The sequence below is a fragment of the Elephas maximus genome, chromosome 3 (genome assembly GCF_024166365.1).
Source record: "Elephas maximus indicus isolate mEleMax1 chromosome 3, mEleMax1 primary haplotype, whole genome shotgun sequence".
In the NCBI taxonomy this organism is placed as follows: Eukaryota; Metazoa; Chordata; class Mammalia; order Proboscidea; family Elephantidae; genus Elephas; species Elephas maximus.
This window is the reverse complement of record NC_064821.1, coordinates 49,156,007-49,168,527: the sequence shown is the minus strand read 5'-3', so window position 1 is coordinate 49,168,527 and position 12,521 is coordinate 49,156,007. Positions and strand designations below refer to the sequence as shown.

Below are 12,521 nucleotides of genomic sequence, written 5' to 3'. Positions count from 1 at the left end.
GTCATTCCAATATAGTGCTGCACTAGGGATAGTGGGACAGCAGAGACCCCCCGGGGACTCTGAAATCCTTGTTCAGGTCCCCAGGGGAAAGTGGCAGAACAGGCCCGGACGAAGGGAAAGTTTGGCTCTCTGCAAAGACATCGGAGCTTAGCACCTTCCCTAGAAAATAGGTAAAGAAGAGCATTCCTGCCCATTTGCTATGGGTTGAATGGTGCTCCCCCCTCAAATATATGTCCAAGTCCTAACCCCCAGAACCTGTGGACTGGACCTCTAGAAACAGGGTCTTTGTAGAGCCATTAAGTTAAAGATCTCCAGACGAGATCATTCTGGATTATCTGAGTGGGCCCTAAATCCAATGACAAGTGCCTTTATAAGAGACAGAAGACACAGAGGAGGCAGCCAGGTGAAGGTGCAGCCATGAGTCCAGGAATGCTGGAACCACCAGAAGCAGGAAGAGACAAGGAAGGACCCATCCATAGAGCCTTCAGTGGGAGCATGGCCCTACCAACACCTTGATTTTGGACTTCTGCCCTCCAGAACCAAGAGAGAACAGGATTCTGTTGTTTTAACTCACCTAGTTTGTGACACTTTGTCACAAGAGCCCTAGGAAATGAATACACCACCCTGCCAAGACGCAAAATTCCAATTCGGGCAGCTCAGCTTGATTCCTTTCTTCCAAACCTCCTTCTATGCACCCCCACCCCAGCTGCCACTCTGCCAGCGCCTTCCTCAAGTGGGAGCAACCCCCTCAATGTGAGTGAAGCAGAAGCTAACCAAAATACCGCTTTAGAAACTCCACATCCATCACTCCCATCCGTTCTCTGCTCACAAAGGAGGCAGCCCGGGAAAGTACCCTGGCAGGTACAGCCCTGAGCCCTGTCCTAGGCTGGAAGTTGTCAGGCCTGGGCAGGGAAGGGGCTCACCTGCTCCTCCAGCAGTGCAGGTGAAAGGAGAACTTTCACTGGAAGCCAACCCTGGGCACCAGGTACTCTGCTGGCCCAGGGAAGAGAAGGCAGGTCTCACTTGAGTGTAACCCCCAGAAAGTTAAAATGTTTGGCTACAAAGAAAGAGAGAATGAGGAGGGAGGCTCTTGGGGGATTTTTTTCCACCTTGAAACTGCCAGTATTTCTGATATGATTACGGGGGATTTCCGTTAACCAAATGAAATAAAATTCCGCTTTAGTGTTAACTGCAAGGAGAGTTTTGCAACCTTTGCCACTTAAGAAACACTGTTGTCTTAGCTATCTAGTGCTGCACAAGTGGCTGGCTTTAACAAACAGGAATTTTTCTCACAGTCTAGAAGTACAAATACAGAGCACCAGCTCTAGAGGAAGGCCTCCTCTCTCTGCCCGCTCTGGAGGAAGGTCCTTGTCTCTTCAGCTTCTGCTTCCTGGTTCCTTGAAGATCTCCATGTGTCTTGGCATCTATCTTACTCCATGTCTCCTCTGCTTCTTGCTTAAAATCTCTTTTATATCTCAAAGGAGATATAAACATAACAAAGACAACCCATTTCCAAATGGGATTATAACCATAGGCATAAACTCGTTATGGTTGAGTCAATTCCAACTCATAGTGACCCTATAAGACAGAGTAGAACTGCCCCACAGGGTTTCCAAGGTAGGCTGGTGGATTCAAACTGCCAAACCTTTTGGTCAGCAGCCAAGCTCTTAACCACTGTGCCACCAGAGCTCCAAACCACAGGCATAGAGGTTAGGATTTACAACACATATTTTGGGGGACATAATTCAATCCATAACAACTGTCATTAGCACAATGATGACAGTGTCTCCCTCCACTCCCAAACAAGCCAGATTCCAGCCATCTTATGGTCAGTGGACAGTCGCCACCCTCCGTGGGACCCATCCGACCAGGCACTGCCCAGCCACCCTCCTCCAGCATTTCCCTTCTGGATCTTTCCCTCCAACAGCTTTGCTGGGAAACATGTTTGTCGCCTGGGGAGTGGCCGAAGCATCCCTTCTGGCTGAAAGAGCTTTTCTAAGGTCCCACACTAAGAAAACATATGGTGGGGCCCCAAACCTCACCACCAGACCCACAGAGGCAGCTGGCCTCCAGGGAGGGAACTGCTGTCTAAACAAAAAGAGTTTTGAAAAACAACCCAGCCGAAGGGGAATTGCTTCATAAGTTGCACATTCACTTCTCCCTCTAACTCTGCAATTGAAGAAAAACAAGGTGAAGCAGGAACCGGCCCCTCCCAACCCCAAGCTCACCCCCTACCCCCCACTGCCATGAACTCCCTCCACATCACAGCGCCAGGTCCCCGGAGGCTGACAATTTGTGATTTGCCTGTGTCCTGTGCGCGCTGTCTGTTGCGGGCACCCTCCCTGTCTGCCTGCCTTGTTCTCAGCCCAGCCCCCGGCCTCCAAGCAGGACTCAATGAATACTTGCTACCTGTAGGAAAGCAAGAGAGAGGCCTGGAGTCCACAGCATAAGGCGGTGCACTGGGAGCCCTTCCTGGGCATGGGACGGAGGTTGCAGAAACACAACTTGTCCTGCTCAAGGGGAAATCAATAAGGCCAGGAGTGCCTCTGGGACACCTGCCCTCATTCGGAAAATATCTACATTCTCAGCATGGCCCGCACTCTCTAGACATGGGCAGAGGTGATGGGAGGAGTGGGGCGCAGAAGGAGGTGAACTGGTTGTCTCTGGAGGGAGGCCAGCCAACTGGGTTTTAAAAGCACTGCCCCACCCCCACTAGGGTGTCTTCTGTCCCTTCCAGGAGATGCTCATGAAAGCACCAAAAGGGAATCAACCCTAGGATGTGGCTGAGCAGTCCTCTTGGGGGCCTCAGTGGTGGAATCCTGATATCAAGAAATCAAAAGCAGGGGCAGGAATATTAAGGGGCCGGAGAGATCAGAAGAGGAAGCTCAGTTTGTATCTCCTGTTTTGTTACAGCCCCATAAGTCAGGAGAATCTTCAATCTCACTCATCACCACAATCAAACTCGACACACTGCTCAGAATACTAGCTGTCAATCAAACCCTGCACAGAACCCCGGACCATCAATTGCAGTATCCGGGTTTTTACCTGGGAGAATCAAAGGGGAGTATGTTAGAGGCTGCGCTCTGACAAAAAACCAAAAAGCCAAACCCACTGCCGTCGAGCGACTCTGACTCATACCGACCCTATAGGACAGAGTAGAACTGCCCCATGTGGTTTCCAAGGAGCCCCTGGTGGATTCGAACTGTTGACCTTTTGGTTAGCAGCCCTATCTCTTAACCACTAGGGCACCAGGGTTTCCGTGCTCTGACAGGAGACCCCCACTCTCCCAGCCCCCATCCAAGAGACTTATTAGGAAACGTCCTCTACAAGCTACAACCCCTGGAGATTTACCACTTTGCAGTCTGAAAGAGCTGGGGTTCAAATCCTAGATCGGCTACTTAGACATTGCATACGTCTGGCTAGTGACAACTTCTCTAAGCCTTAGTTTCCTCAACTATAAAATAGCGACAAATCAGTTAGCTCCTTCCATTGTGTAACTGAAAACAGGTATGTAAAATCGATCCATTATTTGGGAGGAAAGTCCCTACGGCCCCATTTAATCGATAAGAACACCAAGAGCCCATTAGATGTCCAGGAGCTGGATGTCAGCTGCAGAATTAGCCTGGGTTACAAAGTCCCTTGGGAGCAGCGACTTTTCCCTTGAAGAATCCTGAAGCAGGAAGGACCCCTCCACCCACACATCCACAAGCGACTGTGCGCGACACAACACGTCAGAGGGTGCAGCCCAGCAGCACTCCAAGTGGAGGAACTCCGCTTTATAGAGTCTGGAGGAATCCAAGACCCGTAGGTCCCTCCTTCCAAGGAGCCGGTGAACGAGGTGCATGCCGTTCAGTCGACTGAGGGCCCGAGCGCTCCATCCGCAAACTGGGCACCCAAGGCTGCTGCCCAAAGACCCTGCACATAGGACGTCAGTGCTCCCCCAGGGCGACTCCAGTCCTCCTCCCCCCCCCCCCCCCCCCCGGCCAGGGACGCGCCTTCCGTGGCCTCGCAACAGTTCTTTCCTGGCTCTCTGGACCTCCATCTCCCGGTCAGGGCAGAGAGCGGTGCTCCCACCCTGGCCCCCACGAAAGGTTATCCCTGTACCCCTCTCCGCGATTTCAAAGGCGGCGGCGGGGAGGAGGAAGCCTAAATAAAAACAGGAAACTCGTTTTAAAAAAACGAAAGAAAGAAAGCTTCATTCAGGCTGAATTACGGGTAAGTGTATTTAAAAAAAAGAGTCCGGAAATGCAAAGCTGGAGGCGGTTTTGCCGCGGTAACCCGGGCTCAGTTGCAGATCCGGGGGCTGGTGTCGCCTGCGCCGCTGCAGAGAACACGCGGTGACAGCGCGGCCCCCAAAGGCCGCCCAGGCGGGAACCAAGGAGGAGACAGGGGCTGCAGGCCGCGCACCGGCCAGGATGGCACGGGACACCTCGACCCCGGCTCCCTTGCAGTCGGGCACCGGGAGGGCGCGCGGGGCCGGGCGCAGGGGAGCTGTGTGCGCCGGTTCCCCCTCGGCCTCGGGTGGAGCAAGGGGGCGGCCCCGTTGCAGGGGGCGCAGCCCTGACCCCGCGCCCTGCGCCCCGCCAGGGCCTCACGGTCCCACCTGCCAGGGCACCGGGAGGACGCGCTAGTCCTGGGCGCAGACAGCTCCGCGCTTCCCGGACCTGGGCGGGCTCGCCAAGAGTTGCACCGCAGGCGGGTCCCCAGTCCGGCCGGGGAGGCCCCAGGTCTCTTGTGAGCCTCTCGCCCAGAGGCACAGAGGGTACACAGGGAGCGGCCCGGGATCCCGAGCACAGCCCCAGCCGCAGTCCCGGCGGCCCGGCCCGGGGCGCACCCGTCTCCGGGGTCGTTGGAAGTAGGGAGGGAGCACAGGGTAAGGGCGCACAGGGCTGTGTGCACGGCCTGCCTCCGGGCTCGGGGACACATCCGCGAGCCAGACCGCCCAATCTCCCAGCCCAGATCCTCCTTCCCCACCTCCCCAGACGCAGCCAAAGGCGAGCGCTTACCGGTCCCGGCGCGGCTTGGTGGGGTTGCGGCTCGGCCCGCGGCCGCTCGGAGCAAGGGTGCCGCGGGCGAGTGAGCCTCGAGGGAGGGGGGCGGGGCTGGTGGGGGTGCCCCGCCTGCTGACAGCCGCACACCCCACTTCCCACTTTGTTTCCTTTTTACTAGCAACAGGAAAAACAACCGCTCCTCTTGCCGCCTCGCCCGCCCCCACCCCCTCTGTGGCTGGAAGGGTATCTAGCAGGTGTCTTTCGGGAAGCTCTGCACCTCGCCCGTCTTCAAAACAAATTTTCTTTTTATACCAAGGAAAACAACAACCAAGTATAGGTCCTAAAAAACCCAACCCAGGTCCTAGGAGCCCATAAAACCCCAGCCTTTCACACTCACACACCAAAGAATTTTCCCAGAGGCCAAGAAATGTCGGAGGGCGGGGAAGAGGGCGGGGATGACAGTGACTGGAGCTCAAGGCACCGGAGGGAGCGAGGTTACCCGGCGTGAGGGAGGTGAAGGACTCCAGACTTAGGTGAGTAACAAGCATGCCGGTGAAGGCCTGGCCGCTCAGATGACAATTGATGACAATCGTGGCTTCAAATCTTTCTCGGATGAGGTAGGGGATGAGCCTGTCAATTGTTTAGTCAAACAACTGCTTAATCAATCTACCCTAGGCAACCTGGCCTGGGAGGTAAAGCAGCTATTATCGTCCCCCTGGACCTATGAGAAAACCGAGGCTTCTGAGGGGCTTGGGCCCAGCCGTGGCCCAGGAGGTTGCTGAGGGGGGAAGTGTAGAAGCTGTTCCATTTTTAACCAGGAAAGAGGAGAGGGTTTGGGCAAGGCTAAGCCAGGTGCCGAATGGTCCCAGTTTTCTACAATCCTGGTGGCAACTTCTGGACTCTCAACTGAATGCCTGTGATCTGTACCACAGGTCCCTTTGGGGAGAAATGTTGATGTTGGGTCTGTCCCAGGAATGAATACTAACATCTTTCCCAGAAGAGCACCTGAGACTCACAGCCTCACTCCTAGCCCAGGCTCAGAATGACTGAGCCTTGGCAGAACGCTCCAGCCACCTCCAGAGAGATCCTGCCTGAAGCCAGCAGAGAAATGCACATCTCACAGAGAAAGTCTGATGGTGGGGTGAGCATGCTTCCCTCACACCTGTTCCCAGACCTGATCCCGCTGGGTCACAGTTTTAAACAGATGAAGAATACTTTTGCATCTTCCAAAAGAACTCTTCCTTGAGTGTATACGGTAAAACCTGTGAAAGCCAGAATCTGTGCAAAGCAGAAATCTATCAGAGAAGGAAAACTCAAATATTTTCCACGAACAGAGAGCAATAGAAAAGTGGTAAGACTGCACCCTGTCAAAGGCAGGAAATTTGCAATATCTGGAAAAACAAGGCAGTCCCGTTGAATTCTGGCTCTCACAGTTTTCACTGTATTTTTATTGTGGTAAAAATATGGACACCAAATATATTCGCCAATTACAAGAGCTTCCAAATTACATTAATTATATTTTTCTTGTTGTACCATGATTCTTGCTATTCTTTTCCAAAATATTTCACCACTATTAATACACAGGTAGTCCCCAACTTATGATGTGTTCAAACTAGGACAATGTTCTGCTGCTATTCATAAGGTTTTTGCAGGCCAATTTTTTCAGAAGTAGGTCCTTCTTCCTCGTCTGTCTTAGTCTGGAAGCCAGAACACTTAATTGTGCTCATGCAGAACCTGTACATAGAGCAAGAGGCAGTCGTTTGAACAGAACAAGGGGATACTGCATGGTTTAAAATCAGGAAAGATGTGTGTCAGGGTTGTATCCTTTCACCATGCCTATTCAATCTGTACGCTGAGCAAATAATCTGAGAAGCCGGACTATACCACATGGCATCAGGATTGGAGGAAGACTCATTAACAACCTGCGTTATGCAGATGACACAATCTTGCTTGCTGAAAGTGAAGAGGACTTGAAGCACTTACTGGTGAAGATCAAAGACTACAGCCTTCAGTATGGATCACACCCTAACATAAGGAAAACAAAAACCCTTACAAACTGGACCAATAAGCAACATCGTGATAAATGGAGAAAAGGCTGAAGTTATCAAGGACTTCATTTTTCTTGGATCCACAATCAACCCCCACGGAAGCAGCAAAGAAATCAAACAATGCATTGTGTTGGGCAAATCCACGCAAAAAACCTCTTTAAAGTGTTGAAAAGCAAAGATGTCACTTTGAGGATTAAGGTGTGCCTGACCCAAGCCATAACTTCATATGTTTGTGAAAGCTGGACAATGAATAAAGAAGACCAAAGAAGAATTGATGCATTTGAATTGTGGTGTTGGCAAAGAATATTGAATATAGCATGGACTGCCAGAAAAATCAACAAATCTGTCTTGAAAGAAGTACAGCCAGAATGCTCCTTAGAAGCAAGACTTCGTCTCATGTACTTTGGACATGTTACCAGGAGGGACCAGTACCTAGAGAAGGACATCATCTTCAGTAAAGTAGAGGATCAGCGAAAGAGTAGAAGACCCTCAAGGGGATGGATTGACACAGTGACTGCAACAGTGGGCTCAAACAGAGCAATGATTGTGAGGATGGCACAGGGCCAGGCAGTGTTTGTTCTATTGTACACAGTGTCGCTATGAGTTGGAACCCACTCAACGGCACCTAACAACAACAACAGCGCTTACGACCATTTTTTATGATCTGTGTATTTTTTTATGTATGTATGTATTCGAGCCTTGGTGGCACCGTGGTTAAGAGCCTGGCTGCTAACCAAAAGGTCGGCAGTTCAAACCCACCAGCCACTCCTTGGAAACTCTCTGCAGCGGTTCTACTCTGTCCTGTAGGGTCACTATGAGTCGGAATCAACTCGACGACAGTGGGTTTTTTATGTATGTATTAAAATGTATCTGTAAATGCATATGTAATGTTTTCAACCCCTAAAGACAAATAAAGGTGGGATTTATAAAAACACTGATAATAAAAGACAATAATAATGAAAACTAAAAAAAAATAAGGCATTCAGCTACCTCAGAATGGAACCTTGGAATGGAAAACCAGGTAAGTTGGGGACTACCTGTAAACTCAATACCTTTCAAACAAAAACTCCCCATTGCCCTCTCCCTCCCACCCCTGGTAACCATTAAGAATCTTTGGTTTCTGTTTATTTGCTTATTTTGTATAAGTGAGATCATATAGTATTTGTCCTTTTGCAACTGACTTACTTCACTCAGATGTGTTCAAGGTTCATCCATGTTGTGGCATGCACCAGGGCTTCGTTTCTCTTTATGGCTATGAAATAGTCCATTGTATGTATGGGCCATGTTTTGTTTATTCCAGCTGTGCTTTTTAACATGCAAGATGCTTCCAGGGGGAATGGAGGGACACTAAATGCCATGATATGCATCTTACGTTGTTATCCCTGATTCCCACAAAAGCCCAGTAAGGAAATTGTTACCATTCCCACTTTAGAGATGAGAAAACTGAGGCTCAGGAAGGATGAGCCATTCTCCCAGGGCCACACGGTCAGGAAGAGTCTGATTCCAGATTCTAGCTCCTTTTACCATGCCACCCTGCTTCTTCTTATGCCCCCTGTACAAAGAAGTTGCACTTTCTTGAAAACCTGATATGCTTTTTTGGTGAGACCACAACTATAGCACTATCAGTTTCCCGCTTTTTCTTGGGGTGCCAGGAAGCTTAAGCTAAATTTAACCTTCAAATAAAGTCATCCTCGTCCCTCAAGTTCCTGGTAGAATTGCCTTTTGCTTTCCTGTATACGGTTTCTGATCTTTCTTTCTCACTTTATTTTTAACTGTCTGTTTTGAAGGAAGAGGCCTCCAGTTCCCTTTGAATTGTAAATAAAATGAACCACTTAAGGTGGAGAATTCATGACACTAACGGAAAAGAAAAACACCAAGCACCTGAGCTGTAAGAAAGGCAACGCGTAATACTCACACGAGCTCAATGGCCTCAACTCCTGCTCTGGAAACTTGTCCTGACTGAGAAATGCTCTGGCCCCCCTTTCTGGAAGGGACCCAGCGCAGTAGGCAGGCTGGTCAGGGAGCACACACAGGCCTCCAGTTCTACTTCCTTCTGTCTGTGCAGCTATCTCCTGCCAGAACGTCCCCCTCCGAAACCTCTGCAGTTTCTCCCGGATGCAGAAAGCATCTTTGTTCAACCTAATGCAGCTTTACCAGCTACACCCACACATGCCCACAAGCAGGGTTATGTCAGAGCAGCTGGAGCCAAGCGAAGCGCTGCGGTGCAGGGGTGCTCCAGTCCCCCTCCCCTCCACGAGGGGCTCCAGAAACCTGCCTCTGTGCCACATCTAGTCAGGGAGCTGCTCTGCTGTGGTCCTTCCTTTCCAGGCAGGGCAGAAATGACCCAGCTCAAGCCCTTGCCCTTTGGCTTTAGCCAGAAAAAGTTTGGAGAGGCTTAGCAGTTAAGAGCACCCTTCCTGGAGCCAAATTGCCCAGCACTGTCACTATGGAGCTGTGTGATCTTAGGCAAGTGACTTAACCTCTCTGTGCCTCCTTTCCTCATCTGTAAAATGGGAATGCTCATCATAGCTCTCAATTCTGAGAACCGTTGTTAGGATTAAATGAGCAAATACATGTAAAATGCGTGTTACTGTCTCCTGATGCTCCATTTCCACACCAACACGGAGTTTACCCCAGAAAATGGTAGTTCATATTAGTCTAGAATGGTGTCTTTGTGCTTTGTGGGGCCGGATGTTTCTGCTACAGAACAGTGTTTTTCAACAGTAGGCTGTGGCATGTTAGCACGCTGGGAATGAATTCAGTGAGTCAAGTTTAAAAAATGGAACAGGATAGAAAATACCAGAGTGTATTCCATGTACTCAGGGCTGGCATTCCTTCCTAAAACTTTGATTCTATTCACAGAGAGGTGTGTGTGGTGAGTGTATATTGCATTTCTCACTATAGGTCTCAGTCAACGCAACTGTAAAGCCACTGCCCTGGATGACGTAATGGTGATGGCAATGAGAGGCCAGAAAGGACAGGTTAGATCATTAGCCAAGGCCACATGGCTGGAAATGGTCAAGTCCAGGTGTGAACCCTGGAAAGTCTGACTCATAAGAACTCAGACTCAGAGGGGTGCTGAGAAGGGGCCAGGTGGGAGTACCAAGGACAAAGGAAGGGGGGTCCTAGGCCTTGCAGCCCCCACCCACCTGGGCTGTGCCCTGTCTGCTGGGGAATGGAATGACTCAGAGGTGTAGGGTCTATGGGATTCCTCAGGAGAGGGAACGGTGCTCCAGCACTTGATCCAGTGCCTGAGTTGGACCAAAGATTCCAAAATGACCCAGTGCGGGACAGCTCCGAGGCAGCCCAGGTGAACTATGTCTGGGTCCAACTGAATGGAGGCTCCAAACTGAAATCCAGTCCTCATTTTTGTAAAACACGCACACTCAAAACTCAGGCTACCAGTTACCAGTTGCTGTCAAATCGACTCTGACCCATGGCGACCCCAGGTGTATCACAGTAGAACTGTGCTCCACAGGGATTTCAAAGGCTGATTTTCAGAAGTAGGTTGCCAGGTCTTTCTTCCAATCTGCCTCTGGGTAGATTCGGACCTCCAACCTTTTGGTTATCATTTGAGCATGTTAACTAACTGTTTGTGGCAACCAGGGACTGCAAACTCAGGCTACTTGGGTTCAAACTCCAGCCCCACCACCTAGTAGCTGTGTGACCTAGGTGAGTCACTGTAGCCTCAGTTTCCTGACCTGAAGCAGAAGAGTAATAGAAGTTCCACCTGCCCCAGGGCTGCTGGAAGCCATAGTCCTGCTCCTGGCGCAAAGCAGATGCTCAGGAAAGACCACTTGGCTTTTTAAAAATCCTCTAATGCCCTCCTTGCCCAAGGCATGGGGGGAACATGGAAGGGGGTTGTGAGGGAAGTGGGGAGCAGCAGGGTTTGGGGTTAGGAGCCTGAAGTTAACCTCATGCCTTCCATACACTGTGGGTGACCCAGGGCTTGGCAACACTGATTTATTTCAGCAAGTATGTAACCTGCATAGCAGCCGGAGTGTCAGTTACAGTGCTAGGCTGGTGGGGGGGGCGGTGGGGGAGCAGCACTGTACAAGCCAAAGCCCCACCCTCCCCCTCCTGGAGCTTATACTCTAGTGAGGAAGAGAAACTATGAACAATAAAAATAAGATACAATATCATAAAGTAGTCAGTGCTGCAAAGAAATATAAAGCAGGTTAAGAGGGGAGAGATGGGGAGGGGGGATGGAGTCAGGGAAGGTTTGGAGGGGAGAGGGAGGGAATGGGATGGAGTCAATGAAGGCCCGGCTGAGGTCAGGACATTTGGGCAGAACAATGAGCTGGATGAGGTGAGGGAGGAGCCATGCAGACACCTGAGGGAAGAGCATTTTAGGCAGAGAGAACAGCCAGTGCAAAGCATGTTGGAATGGCAGCAAGGAGGCTGGGGGAGGTGAGGGTGGAGTGAGATGGCTAAAAGGGTGATGAGAAGCAGAGGAAGGGTTCTGAACTGAGCTGGGAGTGGTGGGCTACAATTTACTTGTTAAAAAAGTCTATTACATATCTATTTCCTTGTTATATCAGCTGAAATGGCCTAGATGCAAGAATACCCCAGTAGCAACAAGCACATCTAGAGCCCAGATCCTGGCTTCTAACACCTTCCTCCTCAATAAAAAGAACCAGGGCTCCTTGGAGGAATGGGTGGTTCTAGGACTGGGGTAGGAAATATGTAAGATGAACCTGGACAAGGATGAGAAGGCAGGAGGCGACAGGAAAAACTCGTAATAAGGAAACCAAGGTCGAGAAGGGAGAGTGTTGACATGGCGTGGAGTTGGCAACCAATGTCACAAAACAATACGTGTACTAGTTGTTTAATGAGAAGCTAGTTTGTTCTGTAAACCTTCACCTAAAGTAGAATTTAAAAAAAAAAAAAGATAAGCCTGGAGCATTGTATAGTGCTAGAAAGTAAGGAAGTACACAAAAAACAAAACAACATGAAACACAATAATTGGGGGTATGTCAAAGGGACACAGGGACCAACGGAAAGAGCTCCGTTGGCCGAAACTGGAACAATGTGAGCAACAAAACAAAGTATCCCTAGCTTTTAACAATGGATTATCTAACACAATAACAAATGCACAAACAGCAAAAGACAAAATAAATACATGGGACTTCATAAAAATTAAAAACTTCCATTCATTAAAAGACTTTATCAAAAAGTGAAAAGACAAGTCACAGACTAGGAGAATATCTTTGGAAACCATATATCTGATAAGAATCTAATAACCAAAATATATACAAAACTTCAACAATTTAACAAAAAAAAAAGACAACCCAATCATAAAATAGGAAAAGGCCTTGAATAGACATTTCACCAAAGAGGACATTCAGATGGCCACCAAACACATGAAAAGATGCTCAACACCATTAGCCATCCAAAACCAAAACCAAACCCACTGCCGTGGAGTCGATTCGGACTCATAGCGACCCTATAGGACAGAGCAGAACTGCCCAATAGAGTTTCC

General features: G+C 49.8%; 1 protein-coding gene across 5 annotated transcripts in view; it reads right to left on the bottom strand.

The window, feature by feature from the left end:
• The window catches only part of PIK3CD (phosphatidylinositol-4,5-bisphosphate 3-kinase catalytic subunit delta), a 77,882-nt gene extending 67,192 nt beyond the window's left edge, over positions 1–10,690 (bottom strand). For 3 of the 5 annotated variants that reach the window (XM_049877852.1, XM_049877857.1, XM_049877853.1), the window contains exon 1: positions 5,007–5,110. The gene's annotated coding sequence lies outside the window, so the exon portion shown is untranslated. Of the gene's footprint in view, positions 1–5,006; positions 5,111–8,954 lie in introns of those variants that run through there. The other 2 variants (XM_049877855.1, XM_049877856.1) reach the window with 2 other exon arrangements.
• Between the last annotated feature and the right edge of the window lie 1,831 nt (positions 10,691–12,521).